Here is a 20,722-nt window from a genome sequence, read left to right as displayed (position 1 = left end):
TTGTTTCTATTCCACTGCTGGAGTGGTGCTTTTAATATAAGTCCTCAGTTCTCTGTCTTATACTCACCTGACGCCGTGTTCATCTTTTCCCAGTGTCGCTCCTGTTGGTCTTTTGTGATTTGTGACCTGCCAGATGCTCCCATGTTTCATGGAGGGTGCCAGAGGTCACAAATCAACGCAACTCTATAAGAGCCTCGTTCTGGCTCTCATAGAGTTGCATTGAGCACATGTGATGTAATTGCTAACTTACAGCCAGTCAGAAGTTACAGTCACAAGATGGCGCCACAGGACCTGAGCAAAAATGGATGAAGACGGTGGCAGGTGAGTACAATACCGGGGGCGAAGAACTTATATTTAAGGCGTCACTCTAGAGCTTAAGAAAACTCCTGTTGGAGTGGTGCTTTAAATGGACTTGATTTTTTAAAGATTACAACTCCTTTTTTTCTCACAGAAATTACATACTGCACCTTACCTGCCTTTTAATTTGTCACAATTATTTATATCCTCCTTTCCTATTATGTCTGCAAAAAACTTGAACACACAATATAGTGTATACACATTGGTCATGAATAGAGTTGAGCGCGGTTCGCGGTTCGAGGTTCTCCAGTTCGCGGCTCGAGTGATTTTGGGGGTTGTTCTAGATGGAACTAGAACTCGAGCTTTTTGCTAAAACTCGATAGTTCTAGATACGTTCGAGAACGGTTCTAGCAGCAAAAAGCAGGGCTTTTTACAGCTACAGTGTGCAGGAGCCATCGCTGGCAGCCTGCCACAAGCTGGTAACCAAGATAAACATCGGGTATCCAAGCAAAGCGCTTTGGTTAGTAACCCGATGTTTATCCTAGTTACGTGCAGGAAGCCCACACTTCCCCGCTCAGCTCACTCCGCCCCCTCCTGCACGCGACATGTACAGACACACACACACACACACTCACACTCACACTCACCTGTCCCCAGCCAAGCAGTCCACGACACTGACGTCCTCAGCGCCACCCACTTCGCACTCCGCCGCCAGCACACATGGCTCCGCCCACCTGCACTCTGCACACATGGTCCCACTCGGCTTACCTGCGGTGATGAAGTCCCGACCTCAGCGCTGTCACTGTCCTCCATGGCCGCCGCTTGTCACATCACCTTATCTCGCTTCCGACCCGAGACTGACTAGCGGTGACGTCACGGGCCGCTCGCGATACTTGGCTGTGAAGGCGGCGGTCATTGAACTCAGTGACAGGTGCTGTCAGCAGTGCGGGAGATCAGCGCAGGTAATGTACCTCGCTGACAGCAGCACTTGTCATCCCCTCCAGTGACCTGGGCTGACCCATTGATGTTAGCTCAGGTCACTGCACTGCTCTCCCAGCCAATGGGGAACATCCTGCTCTTCATTGACTGGGACAGTTTGGATCGTCATGGCAACCCCTTGGATCACACCAGACCTGGATTTGTTTTTCTTTCTAATAAATTGGTTGAAGAGGGAATGTATTGGGGAGGGTTTTTTCAAATAAAAATGTGTTTGTCGTCTATTTTTTTTTATTACTGACTGGGTTGGTGATGTCGGATATCTGATAGACGCCTGACCTCACAAACCCCAGGGCTTGATGCCAGGTGACATTACACATCTGGTATTAACCCCATATATTACCCCGTTTGCCACCGCACCAGGGCGCGGGATGAGCTGGGGCGAAGCACCAGGATTGGCACATCTAATGGATGCGCCACTTCTGGGGCGGCTGCGGCCTGCTATTTTTAGGCTGGGGAGAGTCCAATAACCATGGACCTCCCTAGTCTGAGAATATCGGACCACAGCTGTCTGCTTTACCTTGGCTGGTGATCCAATTTTGGGGGGACCCCTACGTGTTTTTTTTTTTTTAATTATTTATTTAATTTAAAATAACAGCGTGGGGTGCCCTCAGTTTTGGATTACCAGCCAAGGTGAGGTTGCCAGCTGTGGTCTGCAGGCTGCAGCCGACTGCTTTACCCTAGCTGGCTACAAAAATAGGGGGAACCCTACGTCATTTTTTTTTCATTTTTTTGGCTAAATACAAAGCTAAGCACCCCTTAGTGCCACATGAAAGGCACCAAAGGGTGCAAAATTACAAAATGCAGGAGAGTGGGACATTATGTGTCTTTCTGCCATTATAATGACAGAAAAGACTGATATGAAGTGCACAAGCACAAGAAAATCACCAGAGCGCTCTACGCTGTGAAAAGCAGTAGAAAATGGCACTGGAGTGAACATATGACCACCTCATGTAGGATGAAGCTATGGATCCTGGGTAAATTTATGTATTTACCCTCCTTCAGTTTTTTTGCAGTACACAAAAAAAACGGAAGGCACACGGATGACAAACAGATGACATACGGACAGTCTACAGAACGGAAACGGATGCCACACGGATGCACCCGTGAAAAAAAATGGACTGTTTTTTGCAGACCGCAAAAATGGATCGGTCGTGTTAATGTAGCCTTATTCTGATCTGCCGTTTATAAACAGCAGGCAGAAATAAGTGAATAACGCCCCCCGGCGTCAGAAAATCTCCGGGGTTTCAGGGCTAGCTGAGACCCTGGAGATCATGATTCAGGACGGTTTTTCCGGTCCCCGCTCACGTGTTCACAGGTATACACTGTACACCGATGATCACGTTACAGTAAATGACAGCGCCGGTAAAACATTATTTATCTCCCATCTGGCATGAACAAACATGATAAATCTCCTCCCCGGTCCCCTCCGGTCCCCCGGTGTCGCCAAAGTGCCCCCCCTGATGCCCTCCCAGAAATCCAAAATGACCGCGCGCACAGCAGCGCGCCGGCCGCATTCACCCTACTCCTCTGATTTCTGTCGCATGTGTCATGGCACTCCTCCCCAGGCCCTGCCAGGTTACCCCCTATAACCCCACCGGTGTTCCCCGGTGTCCCACGGTACCTGTGCAGCGTTGATCCCCCCACGGCCCTCTCCTTCACAATAGACACTGCCGCATGCACAGAGCGGCTGTCAGCTCAGCTTCCTGTGTTCAGACACACAGGTAGAAGAGAAGACCGGGTTTATGCCGCGCTAAAAACCACTGATGTGTGTAAATTAAAAGATTTCCTTTTTATTGGACAGTTCCTACGCGTTTCAGAGACATCCGTCTCCTTCCTCAGGAAAAGAAATCCTTTTCCTGAGGATTTCTCAGGAAATCAGTTTTACAGTTTTACAATGTGTTCAGACACAGTGAGTTGTGGTTATGCATCTGTAAGCTAAATGGGCGGCACGATGGCTCAGTGGTTAGCACTGCAGTCTTGCAGCGCTGAGGTCCTGGGTTCAATTCTCACCAAGGACACCATCTGCAAGGAGTTTGTATGTTCTCCCCGTGTTTGCGTGGGTTTCCTCCGGGTAATCTGGTTTCCTCCCACACTTCAAAGACATACAGCGCTATGGAATTAATAACGCTATATAAATGAATAAATTATTATTATTACTGCAATGCCCTGCTCATGAGGTAAGGAACATAATTGATCAGGAGAGCTATATACTACATTTCCAAATGGAGGGATTTGCTTTTATAGTTTCCCTGCTAAATGACTACCAAACATGAGAGTCCGTTATACGCCACAAGAAAACACATCTAAATAGCGAGCTCTGTTGTTAAGTATTCATTCAGCTGGATAACTGGACTTAAAGGGGTATTCCATCTCCAAGATCCTATCCCCAATATATAGTAGGTGGAATAGCAATAATATCAGCAAATACCAATATTTGGAAATGTAGAATAGTTCTCCTGATTAGGCATGCCCTTTACCTCATGAGCAGGGCATTGCAGCTTTGGTAGCAACCATTCCGACATGGACTCTGCTGCTGTGGACCCGGGGAGAGTGAGTGCAGATTCATTGCACCCACACTCCTCACATAAAGGGTCTGCACTCCTAGAAAATGGGGGATACGTTCCCTGAGTGTCTCTACCCATATTCTAGATGGTCCAGAGTCGTCGTGGGACCCCTTTATTTTTTTTCTTACAATAAATTGGTGAAAGAGGAAATGTTTTGGGGACTGTTTTTTCAAATAAATTTCTTTTGTCGATTTTTTTTTTTGTTAGTACTGACAGTTTATGATGTTGGGTATCTAATAGACGCCATGACATCACAAACTGCTGGGCTTGATGTCAGGTGACCTTACAGCTAGTATCAACCCGATTTATTACCCCGTTTGCCACTGCACCAGGGCACGGGATGAGCTGGGGTGAAGCTAGTGGATGCGCCACGTCTGGGGTGCCTGCGGCCTGCTATTTTTAGGCTGTGAAGGCCCAATAACTATGGACCTTCCCACCCTGAGAATACCAGACCACAGCTGTCCGCGTTACCTTGGCTGGTGATCCAATTTGGGGGGGACCCTACTTTTTTTGTGTAATTATTAATATTTATAAAATAATTATAAAAAAAGAGCCTGGGGGGACCTCCACATTGGATCCCCAACCACGGTAAAGCTGCCAGCTGTGGTTTTCAGGCTACAGCTGTCTGCTTTACCCTAGCTGGCTATCAAAAATGGGGGGACCCAACGTCATTTTTTTTAACTATTTTTTAAATAGAAAAAATTAATGGGCTTCCCTGTATTTTGATTGCCAACCAAGGTAATGGCAGGCAGATGGGGGTGGCAACCCATAGCTGTCTGCTTTATCTGCACTGAGAATCAAAAATACCACGGAGCACTACATCATTTTTTTTAAAGATTTATTTTTACAGCACTGTGATGTCCAGCAATCAAAATACAGGGAAGCCCATTTTGTTTTTAGTTATTTAAATAAATAATTAAAAAAAATATATATGGGCTCCCGCTGCATTTTTTGTATTGCTAGCTAAGGGTAATCCAAGCAGCTACTGGCTGCTAACCCCCACTGCTTGGTGTTACCTTCACTGGCAATGGAAAATCCAGGGAAGCATTTTTTATTTTTTTTGCCAAAAAACTACAAAAAAAGGACGTGAGCTTCGCCATATTTTTGAATGCTAGCCAGGTATAGCAGGCAGGTGCTGGAAGAGTTGGATACAGCGCCAGAAGATGGCACTTCTATGAAAGTGCCATTTTCTGAGGCGGCTGCAGACTGCAATTCACAGCAGTGGGGCCCAGAAAGCTCAGGCCAACCTGTGCTGCGGATTCCAATCCCCAGCTGCCTAGTTGTATCTGGCTGGACACAAAAATGGGGCGAAGCCTACGTCATTTGTTTTCTAATTATTTCATGAAATTCATGAAATAATAAAAAAAAGGACTTCCCTTTATTTTTGGTTCCCAGCCGGGTACAAATAGGCAACTGGGGGTTGGGGGCAGCCGTACCTGCCTGCTGTACCTGGCTAGCATACAAAAATATGGCGAAGCCCACATAATTTTTTCAGGGGGCAAAAAACTTCTGCATACAGTCCTGGATGGAGTATGCTGAGCCTTGTAGTTCTGCAGCTGCTGTCTGTCTGTATGGAGAAGAGCAGACAGCAGCTGCAGAACTACAAGGCTCAGCATACTCCATCCAGGACTGTATGCAGAAGTTTTTTGCCCACCAAAAAAATTACGTGGGCTTTGCCATATTTTTGTATGCTAGCCAGGTACAGCATGCAGCCACGGGCTGCCTCCAACCCCCAGTTGCCTATTTGTACCCGGCTGGGAACCAAAAATATAGGGAAGCCCGTTTTTTTAATTATTTCACTTATTTCATGAAATAATTAAAAAACAAATGACGTGGGCTTCGCCCAATTTTTATGTCCAGCCGGGTACAACTAGGCAGCTGGGGATTGGAATCCGCAGCACAGGTTAGCCCGAGGTTTCTGGGCGCCTCTGCTGCGAATTGCAGTCCGCAGCCGCCCCAGAAAATGGCGCTTTCATAGAAGCGCCATCATCTGGCGCTGTATCCAACTCTTCCAACAGCCCTGAAGCCGGGTGGCTTGTTGGGTAATAATGAGTTAATACTAGCTTTGTTTTACTAGCTAGTATTAAGCCAGAGATTCTTAATGTCAGGCACGTTTGACCCGGCCATTAAGAATCTCTAATAAAGGGTTAAAAAAAAGACACCACACAGAGAAAAAATACTTTAATAGAAATAAATACACAGACACATTAGAGACTCCATCTTTATTACCCCCTGTCAGTCCTCCATGATCCATGGTCTTCTGTCTTTCTCATTCAACAAATGCAGCTCTGCTCAATCACTGCTGCATGGGGGAAGACGCTGCTTCCTGTGCAGCCTTCACTCCGTGAAGTCTGCACGGGAAGCAGCGTGCAGCCTTCACTCCGTGAGTGATCAGTGCTGCTGGCTGTCAGCGGTAACAGCGGTAACGCTGACAGACGCGTTACCATAGCAACGGTGCTCCCGGAGCCGCGGTTAGCGGTGACATCACCGCTAACTGCGTTGCTATGGCAACGGTGATCTCCGTTAATGACCGGCTGTGTCAGCCGGTCCCTAACGGAATGGGGAGTCGACCGTGGGCTAGAGCATGTCGCCGGTACACGGCGATACACAAATGTGCACCGTGTACCGGAGAGTGCAATGACAGGTCCTACATGACGCGTCATAGTCATGTGACCAGTCTGTAGCCAATGAGATAATAGCCACGTGACTGGTCACATGGCTATTTTGACGTCACGATAGGTCCTGCATCACTGCTGGCAGTGCTGGTCACCGGGAGGATTCAGCGATCATCGGATGGAATAGCGGCAGGAGACAGAGTGCAGGAGGGATAGCGGGGACCGGTAAGTGTTATGGCAATGTTTATTAACTGTATCTGTACATTTATAATGCATTTTTATGTGTTTGTGATTGCCTCCCATTATATCCTATTGGTTCGAGTTCGGTTCGTCGAACGTTCGCCGAACTGAACTCGAACGAGACCTCCGTTCGACGAACCGAACTCGAGTCAAACCACGGCCGGTTCGCTCATCTCTAGTCATGAACTCCACTAAACATGGAAAATAATGTACATGTAACCAGTTGCAAGGCAGAACATTATAAACTAGAGTAAGGAGGCATTTGGGAACATATTTGAACTATTTACATTATTGATAAAATGCATACACTTTAATGAGATGAGGAAGTCTGGTCCTGACTGTACATCTGGATTTGTGGTGTGATGATGAGACTAAATTAATATGGAAAGAAACCATCCCAGAACCAGGGCTAGACTGAGCTCTATAGGAGATACTTTATGAATAAGAAAACATGTAGTCCCTGAGTTTGGTCAATACACTTTTCTTGATTAACGCTTTGGTAAATAGGAAGTAATTGCAACTGGGTGTTAATTAAAGCAGCAGTTGCTAATAATACTCATAAATGATGTAAAGACAACCAGCAGCTGCACAGAACATCTTTGTGCCAGGATACGACTGTGTGTTTGTATGTATAAAGTATGTTTGCAGTCTATGAGGAAAATATGAAAATGTGTTGTATACCAAGAAATGAATTGGAAAAATGCATGTGCAGTGCCTGTATTTAGGATTTAGCTGTAGTTAAAGAAAAACATCCAAAGGTTAGTATAAGAGTGCATTGTCAGTGGAAGACTGGCTGCACTAAAAAGGCTTTTGCTAGTCATAGCCATTCCATTTAGTAGGTCCCAGTGAGACTCCGGCATTCATGCCTAAACCCCTGTAGATCGATATGTAGGGCTTCCTAGGTTGAGTCCACGAAGCAGCTGCTGGCCAGTAGAGTAGGCTTACAGAGGATGGTCATAAAGAATGGTCAGTACCCAAAGGTAAAGATATGAACAAAGTCATCAGACAGTAGAATAGTAAAAGCAAGACTGTCTGATAGCGGGACATGGCGGCACAGCAGTCTGAAAATCTGGCAGTCAAGTTGTGACGCCCTGGCCTATCAAGTCGTCACAAGGGTGCCGTGCAATCTGCCCTTCTGCATGGTACTCGCTCCTCCTTGGTTACGTGTCCTGTCACTTTGGAGTTGCTACCAACAGGTGTACATAAATCCTGAGGAACACTCTGCACCACACCCACCAAACACCCATTGGGCAGCCTGAGGGGAATAGGGCCACCCAGATGGAGGGCTGGTAGAAGGAAGGCAGAAGTGTCAGTGTAGTTAGTGAGTTGTAGAGTTGAAGAGTGGAGGTGGAAGGAAAGACAGCGGTGACAGTCCAGGTCACGCTGTGGATCTGGGCGCCTGTACCCGTCCCAGGTGCCAGACGTTGGCCTGGCCAGAAGGAGCTGGAATCCTGGTCGCAGGGGGTAGTGGTAGGGAGCACGGTGCTGCTACAGAGAGTAGGCCGGCTGCCTTGTGCTACAACCGGGCAGGGACCAGGGAACGATGGGGTACGTGGACCCTAGGCTGGGAAGTAGCTTCATGCAGCCCAGTAATTCACCCGACAGGAACGGAATCTTCAGGAACTGTTCCCCACCCATTCCAGAATCGGGGTACTAGCGCAACGAGGGGGATAGGACTTCCCACAACCGTCCAGAAAATCCCAAGCATGAACCCTGAGAGCAAGCTCACCCTGCTAGCCACGCAGGTGATTGGGACCCAAAACGCTTCAAGTGTAAGGGATCCACAAGTAGGACACACAGTACCAAGAGACAAGGCTTCAGGTCAACAAGCAACACCAAGAGGACACGGACCCAGCATGCCCTCCCAAGGACCACAGAGTGCTCAAGAGTTTGGTTTACCTAGTGTCAGCATCAGTGACTTTGGACTGTGTGAGTACACGTTACCCCCCTTGCACCCGATGTGTTCCCTATGCCATCCATCACCGAGCCCCGGGACACCACTCCCCTGCCCACGGAGGGGTTAACAACTTCAGCTGCCACGCACCAGTATCCCCGGGCTCCCCAAACCAGTAGCAGTGGTCTCTTAGATTACCACACACTGTGGGTGGCGTCACGAACACTATGCAAAACAAAACCCCTCTTTTTATTTCGAGAGGCTGCGCTACCCCGCCTCGGGTCCAGAGACCCCTCTATCCACTGCGGATCTGGATCCGAGCAGCCCGTCGGCTGTCGCGGGGGGCTGCACAAAGTCACTGGAGTTCAAACTCAGGGGCTCCCCCAATGCCCTCAGTAAACTCAGTTGAACCCACTGCCAGATCGCCAGACTCATGTATTGCCGTGTTTATGAATCTGACAATCCGGCAATCTGTCAGTGGATTCAACTGTGTTCACTGAGATCAGCAGGGTGTGTGTGTGAGTGTGAACTCCGGTGACTTGACTGCCAGACTTCCGGACTGTCAGATTGTGGGACACGATGGCACAGCAGTCCCACAGTTTGGTAGCTTCAGAAATTCAAATAGAAGTGGATTCCCGCGCTGTTGTAAGTAGATGGTCAGCAGTAATGGTTAAACGTGATTTCATTACGTGTTTCAGAGATCACATCTCCTTCCTCAGATAAATCACACATGTACAACGCATGTGCTTTGTACATGTGTGATTTATCTGAGTTAAGCCAGCTTTACACCTTACAATTAGGGATGCGATCTCGTATGCGATGTGACACGCCCAGGTCGCATATGCGATTGAATGAGATTGCACGTAGGTCGTTCATTTGCTGTCACACGTGCGTTAGTAGCCTATGTTAAATTGATCAATTTTGTGTGCGATCCTTTAGATCATGTGTTCCGTGACGTATGCATCGGGCACCCTTTTTTTTTTTATTTATTGACTTGACAAGCGTGTGTAATGTGTAGGGATGCGGTTTTACTATGTCATCTGCCATTCAGCTCTGCTACATGGCCGCTAACAGCAGCCACAGACAGCCATGTAGCAGAGCTGAATGGCAGATGACAGCAGACACAGACAGAGCCGCACTGTCAGAATGAACTCGGGTGAACCTCACCCGACTTCACGGTCATGCTGCGGCTCTGTCTGTGTCGCGTCCTGATTAGCGGTCACCAGTGAAGGGCTCACCGGTGACCGCTAAACTCCTGAGTGACTGAACTGAGCAGCCCTCTCTCATACTCACCGATCCCCGTTCCCCGGCGCTGCACGGCATTCACACTGCTCCGGCGGCTTTTACTGTTTTGAAAAAGCCGGCCGCCCATTAAACAATCTGGTATTCCCTGCTTACCCCGCCCACCGGCGCCTATGATTGGTTATAGTGAGACACGCCCCCCACGCTGAGTGACAGGTGTCACACTGCACCCAATCACAGCAGCCGGTGGGCGTGTCTATACTGTGTAGTGAAATAAATAATTAAATAATTAAAAAAAACGGCGTGCGGTCCCCCCCAATTTTAAAACCAGCCAGATAAAGCCATACGGCTGAAGGCTGGTATTCTCAGGATGGGGAGCTCCACGTTATGGGGAGCCCCCCAGCCTAACAATATCAGCCAACAGCCGCCCAGAATTGCCGCATACATTAGATGCGACAGTTCTGGGACTGTACCCGGCTCTTCCCGATTTGCCCTGGTGCGTTGGCAAATCGGGGTAATAAGGAGTTATTGGCAGCCCATAGCTGCCAATAAGTCCTAGATTAATCATGTCAGGCGTCTATGAGACACCTTCCATGATTAATCTGTAAGTGACAGTAAAAAAAACACACACACATGAAAAAATCCTTTATTAGAAATAAAAAACACAAACACATTCCCTCATTACCAATTTATTAACCCCCGACAAACCCTCCATGTCCGGCGTACTCCACAGTCCTCCAGCGTCGCGTCCAGCTCTGCTGCATGGAGGTGACAGGAGCAGCAGAAGACACCGCCGCTCCGGTCACCTCCACGCAGGTAATGAAGACAGCCGCGCGATCAGCTGATCTGTCACTGAGGTTACCCGCGGCCACCGCTGGATCCAGTGACAGCGGGTAACCTCAGTGACAGATCAGCTGATCGCGCGGCTGTCTTCATTACCTGCGTGGAGGTGACCGGAGCGGCGGCGTCTTCTGCTGCTCCTGTCACCTCCATGCAGCAGAGCTGGACGCGACACTGGAGGACTGTGGAGTACGCCGGACATGGAGGGTTTGTCGGGGGTTAATAAATTGGTAATGAGGGAATGTGTTTGTGTTTTTTATTTCTAATAAAGGATTTTTTCATGTGTGTGTGTTTTTTTACTGTCACTTACAGATTAATCATGGAAGGTGTCTCATAGACGCCTGACATGATTAATCTAGGACTTATTGGCAGCTATGGGCTGCCAATAACTCCTTATTACCCCGATTTGCCAACGCACCAGGGCAAATCGGGAAGAGCCGGGTACAGTCCCAGAACTGTCGCATCTAATGTATGCGGCAATTCTGGGCGGCTGTTGGCTGATATTGTTAGGCTGGGGGGCTCCCCATAACGTGGAGCTCCCCATCCTGAGAATACCAGCCTTCAGCCGTATGGCTTTATCTGGCTGGTTTTAAAATTGGGGGGGACCGCACGCCGTTTTTTTAAATTATTTAATTATTTATTTCAATACACAGTATAGACACGCCCACCGGCTGCTGTGATTGGGTGCAGTGTGACACCTGTCACTCAGCGTGGGGGTGTGTCTCACTGTAACCAATCACAGGCGCCGGTGGGCGGGGTAAGCAGGGAATACGAGATTGTTTAATGGGCGGCCGGCTTTTTCAAAACAGTAAAAGCCGCCGGAGCAGTGTGAATGCCGTGCAGCGCTGCGCTGGAGATCGGGGATCGGTGAGTATATGAGAGAGGGGGTAAGAGGGATAGACTGACATGGACAGAGAGAGAGGGACAGAGATAGTGACGGACTGACAGAGATTAGTGCATGACAGACATTGTGAGGCGCTTCAGAACGCAGCTTTTCAGCTGCGCTCTGAAGCGGACCTTTTTTAAGCTGCGGTGCAGAGCGCACACCTGCGCACATAGCATCAGACACCAAAATCGTATGAGGGATGTCACACGTTACAATTGACTAGTTTCGTACTACCAAACGTCCAATGTATGAGGAATAAACGATCACCGTATTTTCGTTCAATATCGATCGCATGTAGGTTTCACACGCAAACACGTCACGAACGATGCCGGATGTGCGTCACTTACAACTTGACCCCGACGACGGATTGAAGGATTTATTGAAGTGTGTAAAGCAGGCTTTAGGAGATGTGTCACGCTCCCAGTGTCCCAGCACCACTCCTTACCCACTGATCCACTCCATGTGTCCACCAGTCATGGCTGCCGCTCCCGCTCCTGCTCCCCTGACTCCTGCTCCTGGTCTCAGGAGTCTGACTTTGAGTATTGGCCTCATGGTTCTGTATAGGACCAGGCCGCGCCCACTCTCCTGGTCTTATGGGCCCAGCACACCTGATGCAGGTAATGACATGGGGCTGTGCTGGGTATATAAGACTTGCCTTTCCATGTGGGCGGGGCCTGATCAACGTGTCCTTTTGCTTGTCTTTAGAGCTAGGTGCTCAGGTCCCCTTGTGCTGTGTCCTGTGTCCTGTTACTGTTTGTCCTTTGCAACCGGGTACCTGTGCCTGTTTCCTGCAGTATCCTATAGAACTCTGTGACCCTAGTGACCCGGTTATAACCGTCCCGACCACGCCACTGCTCCGGCTGCCGTGTACTCTGCCCCCCGGTGGGGTACTCGGTCCAGTGGATCCACCTCCTGGGCCCACCAGTCCTCCCGGCCCTGACAGATTGATCAGGCCATGGATCCCGCTGGAGCACAAACATCTGAGCTGGCCGAACTACGCCAGGAACTGGTGCAACAGCGTGACACCTTACACCGGATGCTGAAATTCCTGGCGTCCATGGACCACCGGTTATATACGCTGCAGACCGCTGCCTCGTCTGAGTCCACGCAGCAACCAGTCTCCGGCTCCGAACCAGTTTCCGCCACGGCCTCGCAACTTCGCCTCGCTGCTCCGCCTCGCTATGCAGGGGATCCCAAGTCCTGCCGCGGCTTCTTGAACCAGTGCTCCCTGCATTTCAAGTTGCTTCCTCATTTGTTTGTCTCAGACCAGGCTAAAGTGGCGTTCCTGATGTCGCACTTGGAAGGCGAAGCTCTAGCCTGGATTAACCCCCTGTGGGAGAATGAGGATCCAATGACCACTAACATCCGGGAATTCCTGCACGCTTTCCGAAGTACATTCGATGAACCCGGACGTACCACCACAGTGACCTCTTCGCTCCTCCGGCTACGCCAAGGGACCCTGACCGTCGGCCAATACGCCATCCAGTTCCGCACGCTCGCCTCTGAGCTGGGCTGGAACAATGAGGCCTTGACGGCGGCCTTTTGGGAAGGACTCTCTGGCCGCGTCAAAGACGAGCTTGCTGGCCGTGACGTTCCACGCACCTTGGACGCTTTAATATCCTTAGCCACCCGGATTGACCTCCGTTTTCAGGAACGAACCAAGGAGGTATCCCGGGAAAAGCGACCAGTCCGTCACGCCTTTGTCCCGCAGAGGTCTACCGTTCCCCCGCCACTGCCGTTCTGCGACTCCACTCCTGAGCCAATGCAAATAGACCGGCTGAGCCAAGCCGAGCAACGTCGTGCAGAGCGACTCGCCCGGGGCCTGTGCTTCTATTGTGGAAGCGGTTCACATCTGCTCCGCTCTTGCCCTGAGAGGCCAGGAAGACCCCAAGTCCAAGGGATGGTGGGAACCGCCACCCTTGGTACCGGAATCCCGTCAGTCCCGGTTACACAGACTGTCCAGGTCACGACCGAGAAGACCCAGTTCACGGCAGAGGCTCACATTGATTCGGGAGCAGCGGGTAATTTCATCCAACAAGCTACCGTGGACCGTTATCGGATACCGGTCATCCCGCTTGCAAAACCCCTCTGGTTCGCCTCCGTGGACGGAAAACAATTATACGAACCTGTCCGGTACACCACCGAACCCGTGAGACTTTGTATTGGTACCCTGCACACTGAGACTATTGCGTTTTATGTCATCCCGAGAATGGCTCCTGAGCTCCTGCTGGGTCTGCCCTGGCTTAAACTCCATGATCCTGACATCAGTTGGCGCTCCGGCGCAGTCTCTCGCTGGAGTCCCTCGTGCCATGATACCTGTCTTCAGCCCGTCCCTCAGCCCCTGGCACCTGATCCTATCATGTCACAAGAACAGGAGAAAATGACGCAGTCCAGCGTTGTACCACAGATCCTGGCACTGGTGCCTGTGGTGCCACCGGAACCGGAAGTGATGACGCACCCCAGCGTCGTTCCACCGTCCCCGACGATTGAGACTCTGATGCCACCAGCTACCGGGGATGAGTCACCGTCCTGTGCCCGGTCCGAGTCGCCCGGGCCGGTTCTCCACGATGTCAGTACTGTTTCTGTCGGTCCTCCTCTTCCCGTTGCCCCCGCTGCCACTGCTGGTAGATCGGCTAAGCGCCGTGCGGCTAAGAAGGCGGTACGGGGTCAGAGGTCCTTCCCCGCCTTTGCGTTGGGCCCCGGCCCGGTGTCTCGATCCGGGGTGCCCCTGGGGTTCTGTGCTCGGAGGGGGGGGCTTAGAGGGGGGGGTACTGTCACGCTCCCAGTGTCCCAGCACCACTCCTTACCCACTGATCCACTCCATGTGTCCACCAGTCATGGCTGCCGCTCCCGCTCCTGCTCCCCTGACTCCTGCTCCTGGTCTCAGGAGTCTGACTTTGAGTATTGGCCTCATGGTTCTGTATAGGACCAGGCCGCGCCCACTCTCCTGGTCTTATGGGCCCAGCACACCTGATGCAGGTAATGACATGGGGCTGTGCTGGGTATATAAGACTTGCCTTTCCATGTGGGCGGGGCCTGATCAACGTGTCCTTTTGCTTGTCTTTAGAGCTAGGTGCTCAGGTCCCCTTGTGCTGTGTCCTGTGTCCTGTTACTGTTTGTCCTTTGCAACCGGGTACCTGTGCCTGTTTCCTGCAGTATCCTATAGAACTCTGTGACCCTAGTGACCCGGTTATGACCGTCCCGACCACGCCAGTGCTCCGGCTGCCGTGTACTCTGCCCCCCGGTGGGGTACTCGGTCCAGTGGATCCACCTCCTGGGCCCACCAGTCCTCCCGGCCCTGACAAGATGTGATCACTGAAATGCGTAATAAATCATGTCTAACCATTACTGCTGACCATCTTCTTATGACAGAGCGGGAATCCGCTTCTATTTAAATTTCTGACGCTAACTCCTTATGGTGCCTGCTACAGCCATAACTTACACGCTTTCTATAATTTCAATAGTTACTATTTTCACAACTGCATCAGGTCAGCACATCTGATTTTTTCCTGCAAACGTTTGTAATGTTAGTACCCTATTAGAGCCTTTTGCCTTTTCAGTCTTCTTCACATTGACAGTTTGGTAGCTGTGAGGCCTGGAAACCTTAAAGAAGTCTTTAAGGGAGCCTTTAAGGTTCTTGGGGTTCCCACCTGCTGGAACATTTGGAGGCTGTGAACCGTTACCAGAGTTCACAGCCTCCAGGTGTCCCAACACTTGGGAATGCCAAGAAACTTAAAGGCTCCCTTAAAGGCTCCTTTAAAGTTTCTGGGCTACACAGCTGCCGCAAGAACCTGTGGCTGTGAACTGTGGCAACCAAAGAGGTTACCGGAGCTCACAGATACAGGGTCTCGCGGCAGCTGTCAACCGAGTACCTTTAAGGGAGCCTTTAACTATCCTGAAGTTCCCAGCTGCTGAGACATCTGGAGGCTGTAAACTCTAGTAAGTTCAGTGGCTGAAAATCAGGCACCAAACATGTGGGGAGGAGACTCAAAACTCATGAGGCGAATACCAAAATACTTGATTAGTAACGAAAAACCTGAATACCTTAATATTTGTGCAAGTAACGAATAGTGCAGAATATATTCGCTCATCACTATCATCTCCATCATTGACATATTGGACACAAAGTTTTTTCATTTACAAATGGTGGTAGAACACGAATTACTGCTAGTGGGCCAGGTGAAAGACACCAATATCTAGCTTTGCTAAATGTCTAAAACTTCTGCATGCTTGGACCTTTCACGAAGTTTAAAATGCCAAATTCTCACCATTAATCATACACACATAAAACACAAAATCAAAGTTTAAGAGTGAAAACCTATAGGGTACATTGAAGAGAATAGTTTACAAGTCACAACCAAAATATTTCAAGGAACTGGAAATGTTCTGCAAGAAGACGTAGTTGAGAAGCCCTCATTCTCTGTGCCCTTGTTAAACAATACTGAAATACTCAGTGTCTAATGGGAAACGCTAACTCAAAAAGGAGTATTAAAATCATATTTCATTCAAAAATGCAATGCGAAAATACAGTAATACCTGTGCAAACTAGGACCGGAATATCACTCAATACACTTGGTGCTTATTTACGGTAATATATTGTTTTGAAATCACTTCCGTCAGCGGTGCCTATAATTCTACAGATGACCATATTCTCCTGGATACTATTTTTGACACTAACATATTAAAAGTATATATTATTTATATTACAAGTCAACAGAGGTTCCAATTAAGAATTAGTTTCAGGACAAAACATAGATTTATATAACGTATGAGAACAGTTTTAGATTATGATTTATGTCATTAACTGAAGATGCGTTGAGATGAGAATAAATCAGAACACACGGTTTAGATCAGTTCATGAAATGCGATGCTCTGTGATGCCGCATCAGCACTTATGATAAATATAATAATAATTTCCAGACTGTTCAGCTGCTAGCTTCGATAATAAATTATAGAGTGGTTGAATCCAAGAGATGCTTTTTTTTTAATCCCATCTATATCATATATCATAATACAGAGTTTAACAAAAAAATCCACATTATGTTATTTAAAGACCAATTTTCTTTCTGTCATTTTTTATTTTTGCAGTAAGTTTTCACCATTTAATTTGCCACATGATTACAATATATATAGTATGTTATTCATTTTCTTCTGGACACCTGTAATTTTAATAGAAAATATGAGAAATCACTTCTGTTTCTTGAATTGAGCACAAAATGTGGCCATTTTGATATATTAGATTTTTCTTTGTATATTACTTTATGATAAAAATCATAAGGATCATGATAGATCCTGTCAAACGTGCATCAGATTATATCAGTTCTATGTTAAGAATAGTGCTATTTTTCTTATAAGATTGGTTATGAGACAGATCTGGCACAGCTTTGTGGCACACACATGTTTGAAACAGAAGCCACAACGCAGAACGCACAACTTGAAATGACTGTTGCGACCAGAATCGGACTGGCTACCGGAGGAACAGCCCGTAATACCAGGCCTGGCTGCGGTTACCTGCATTGAACTCTGGAGCTCTCACCTGAGCTCTGGTGTGCAGCCTGGATTGATCTCAGGTTTGCAGGTCTGAACCGCGAGCGCTGACTGATTCCCCGGCGATTGCGGTTCAGTTCATGTCACAGCTGTGGACAGGCCGAGCTCAGGTGAGAGCTGCGGAGTTCAGCTCGGCCTGTCCACAGCTGTCATGAACTGGACCGCAATCGCCGAGGAATCAGTTGGCGCTCGCAGTTCAGTCCTGCAAATGCTGAGTTCAGTCCAGGCTGCACTCCAGAGCTCAAATGAGAGCTCCGGAGTTAAATCCAGGTAACCGCAGCCAGGTCTGGTATTACTGGCGGTTCCTCCAGTAGCCAGTCCGTCACTGGTTGCGACTAAAAAATAATGGCTGTAGCTTTGCTGTTTGTTAACCTGAACCAATATGCACAGTACATGTATGGCACCCCAGACACTGCACTACACATGTATGGCGCAATGAGCCAGCTTAATCAGCAGTGGATGTCAGCGGTATAATACAGCTTGACACCACTCACAATGATTTAACTACTTAGATGCTACTGCCAATAGTGACAGCAGCATCTGGATGGTTGACAGAGGGGCTCCCTCTTTAACCCTATCAATGACAATCACCTGAGTACTGCACTTTATATGCCATTGATGTGAATGTAGGGCTGTACTTGGCAGCAGTCACTAGGCGGAACATATCATAGTGCTGATGTGTTCCGCCTGCACATCTCTTAGTTCAGACGGCTGCTGAAGCAGCTTTCATTTGATTATTGGAGGTGTCAGACACTCACCGATCTCATATTGAGATAGGTCATCAATTATTAAAATCAGGTATTATTAAAAAAAATTGCAATGTTTTTTCTTTACATGTCACTCTCTGTATAAAATAAATATATAAATAAATAAATACATAAATCATGCTAGTTTCACACTGAACACTGTAGCATTTATAGACATTAACTTCCTATTGTTTCAGAAAAAAGCACATTTTCATGTCCTCAATGGTTAGAACCTGACCCTATATTTTTTTTAAAATGTAAAATGAGACACTTCAAAGTTTCAGCTGTGACATCACCTATTCTGATTGGTGGATCATTTGTTATCAGCTATGTGATACCTGTCAATGTAATCCTGCCTCTGATAACATAAAGCCTCACTCTAAACTCTTCATTAAAGAACAGGAAATACTGTATAAGTCTAAAAAAGGCCCAGTGGTCAGAGTGAAAGGATTCAAAATGTATTTAGTTTTTAATAAAGATCATAATTAGTGATGGGTGAATGTGCTCAGGACAGCTCGATACTCAATTGAACATCGGGGTGCTTGAGACTCTCAATACTTGATCTAGTATTCTGGCACTCAAGCGCCATGCTCAAGACCCCGCCCCGCATGTTTCATTGCTTTTGTCAGCCATTAAACATGCATGCATTATCTGCCAATCACAGTAATGCCATAGCCATGTTAGCTACTGCCATTACTTCAATTGGTCAGCTGTAGCCGCCAGGGATATGGGGTACTTGGTTCTGGGCAGTGTCTCTCTTGGGAATGTCATGGTGGTGGCCGTTACCCGGTTCTGTGCCCTGGGCCCTTTTCGTAATGGGGATATTTAAAGGGGATTGTTGAATAAAGTTTATATGTGACGCCACTTGCAGTGTTGCGGCTAAGTGTTGGGTGCCGCCACTGCAGAATGTCTCTACTGGGGCTGATGGTTTTAGCAGCTTGTATGGTAGTCCCTCCGCAAGTAGGGTTTTGCCCCAGCAGGTGTATGGTGCAGTGGGCGTCGGAAGAAGGTAGTCCACACAGGTATTCAGTGCAACTGGTTTACTCACTTTCTTAGGATGGTAACTGGTGGCCCGAGGCCAGCTGGTTTAACCTCCAGGTCCCCTTCGTCCCAATGCCAGTCTGGTTTCTCTGGTACCTTCTTCCCCTGCAGCTGTCTCTGGTAAGTGGGTCCCAGTTGTATAGAACACTGGGGGTCCCAGTTATGTGGTTTGTCCACTTCTGTCCGCCTGACGGTAGCGTGAACCCTGTGGGGTTGGAGTCTCTGGTCCTGTCCCCGGTTCTCCCTTTGCTACTGAGTCTTTGGATTCTTTAGGGTCAGCAAGGTCCTTGATGGTCCCCTTTGCTGTGCAGGTGTTAACAGGTCAGCCTGAAGCTCTTTCGTATCCTAGGGTCCTGTACCCCGTCGGTGCGTAGTTCCGGGAGTACTCCACCGGCAACCACTTCTCCTGGGTACCAGGTCACTGCCAACCCGAGTCAGGTTGTCACTTTGCTTCCACCTTCAAACTCCTGCTGTCAACACTAGACTGAATACTCTCCACAGTCGGCCCCTCCCACCTGGTCAACTAGTGGACTGGATTGGCTCCACCTCTAGGCAGCTATCCATGAGTCCCACCCTAGCTAGGTACCATTGTATGGGGGATTGTTGGGGAAAGCTGGGATTACCTGGGTTTTTGGTGTTACCAGCACTGGGGTTCTGGGTCCCTAAGGGGGTAATTCCTGCATCCTGGTGGGGATGTAGAACCTTGTAGCACCCTGATGGTTTCAGATGCGCTACATTCCCCCTTGGTTAATTCCAGCACGTCTTCGGGCTACAAGGTACACTGGTTACACATTTTTTTTTTATTTTCAACAGGTAAATATCACATAAACAGGTTTTCCCACGCAGGGGAGATTCATTACTTCAAACGTTTCAACCTGAGGTATCTCTCCCTGCACCCACCACCCAAAGATCCTGGTCCACGAACCCTTCTAAAGAGGCAGGTAACCGGTTTCACTAGTGAACAGGCCGCCTCTGCCGCAGACCTTTCCTGCACCCGACTTCTCCTGGTGGCGGTACTCACAACAATGTACACTGGATGGGTGTACCCTAGTGGGGCACAACTGGTGCAACTTTTTACAAGAACACAAGTTTGTGTTGGCTGCTGCCAGTACTGCAGCCTGGGTCCATTTTTATCAATCATCAGAGAAGTGAAGAAAATAACCGCAAAATCAGCTGCTGTGCCGGATGAACTTTATTCAAGCTTCCAAAGGCAATTCAACTCAATATTACATCTTTACATATTTACATTTGCTTTTGTAGATTTTTACCTTCTGTACCTGAGCAGGGGCTGACCTAGGTTGGTACGTGTAGACCTATGTAAACCTGGTGTGTCAATTTGCCTCTGTGGTGCTCTGGTAGATAGTGTTTGTTTCACCCTAGTGTTACTGAGTGAACTGAGTATTTGTATGTCACTTCTCAAAATTCTGGGTTGAATGTATTAAAGTGTAGTTTCTGTAGGCTCCTCTGGTGTTACTACAGCAGATATTTCTTCTGGAGCTGGGGTTACTTCGTCTTGGATGACTTCTTCCACTGGTTGCGGGAATGTAATCACTGGTACAAGGATTGCTCCATTATATCGGGGCCAGTTTTCAGGAAAATCCCCAAGTATTGTGTGTATCACCTTTTCTTTTGGTTCTTGCACTTCAGGGATACAGGGAATCTCTTCTTGAGGTTTTATTTGTTCGGGACATTTCTTCAAATGGTCCCTGGATACTGTAGATGTGGTTTCCCTTGATCTTTGGTAATTACACAGGTTTTCTTGTACTGCGCTTGATGAGTAGTATTGCAATCACTTTCAGATGAATCCAGTT

The sequence above is a fragment of the Anomaloglossus baeobatrachus genome, chromosome 4, assembly GCF_048569485.1.
Source record: "Anomaloglossus baeobatrachus isolate aAnoBae1 chromosome 4, aAnoBae1.hap1, whole genome shotgun sequence".
NCBI classification, from domain to species: Eukaryota; Metazoa; Chordata; class Amphibia; order Anura; family Aromobatidae; genus Anomaloglossus; species Anomaloglossus baeobatrachus.
This window is presented reverse-complemented; position numbering follows the sequence as displayed.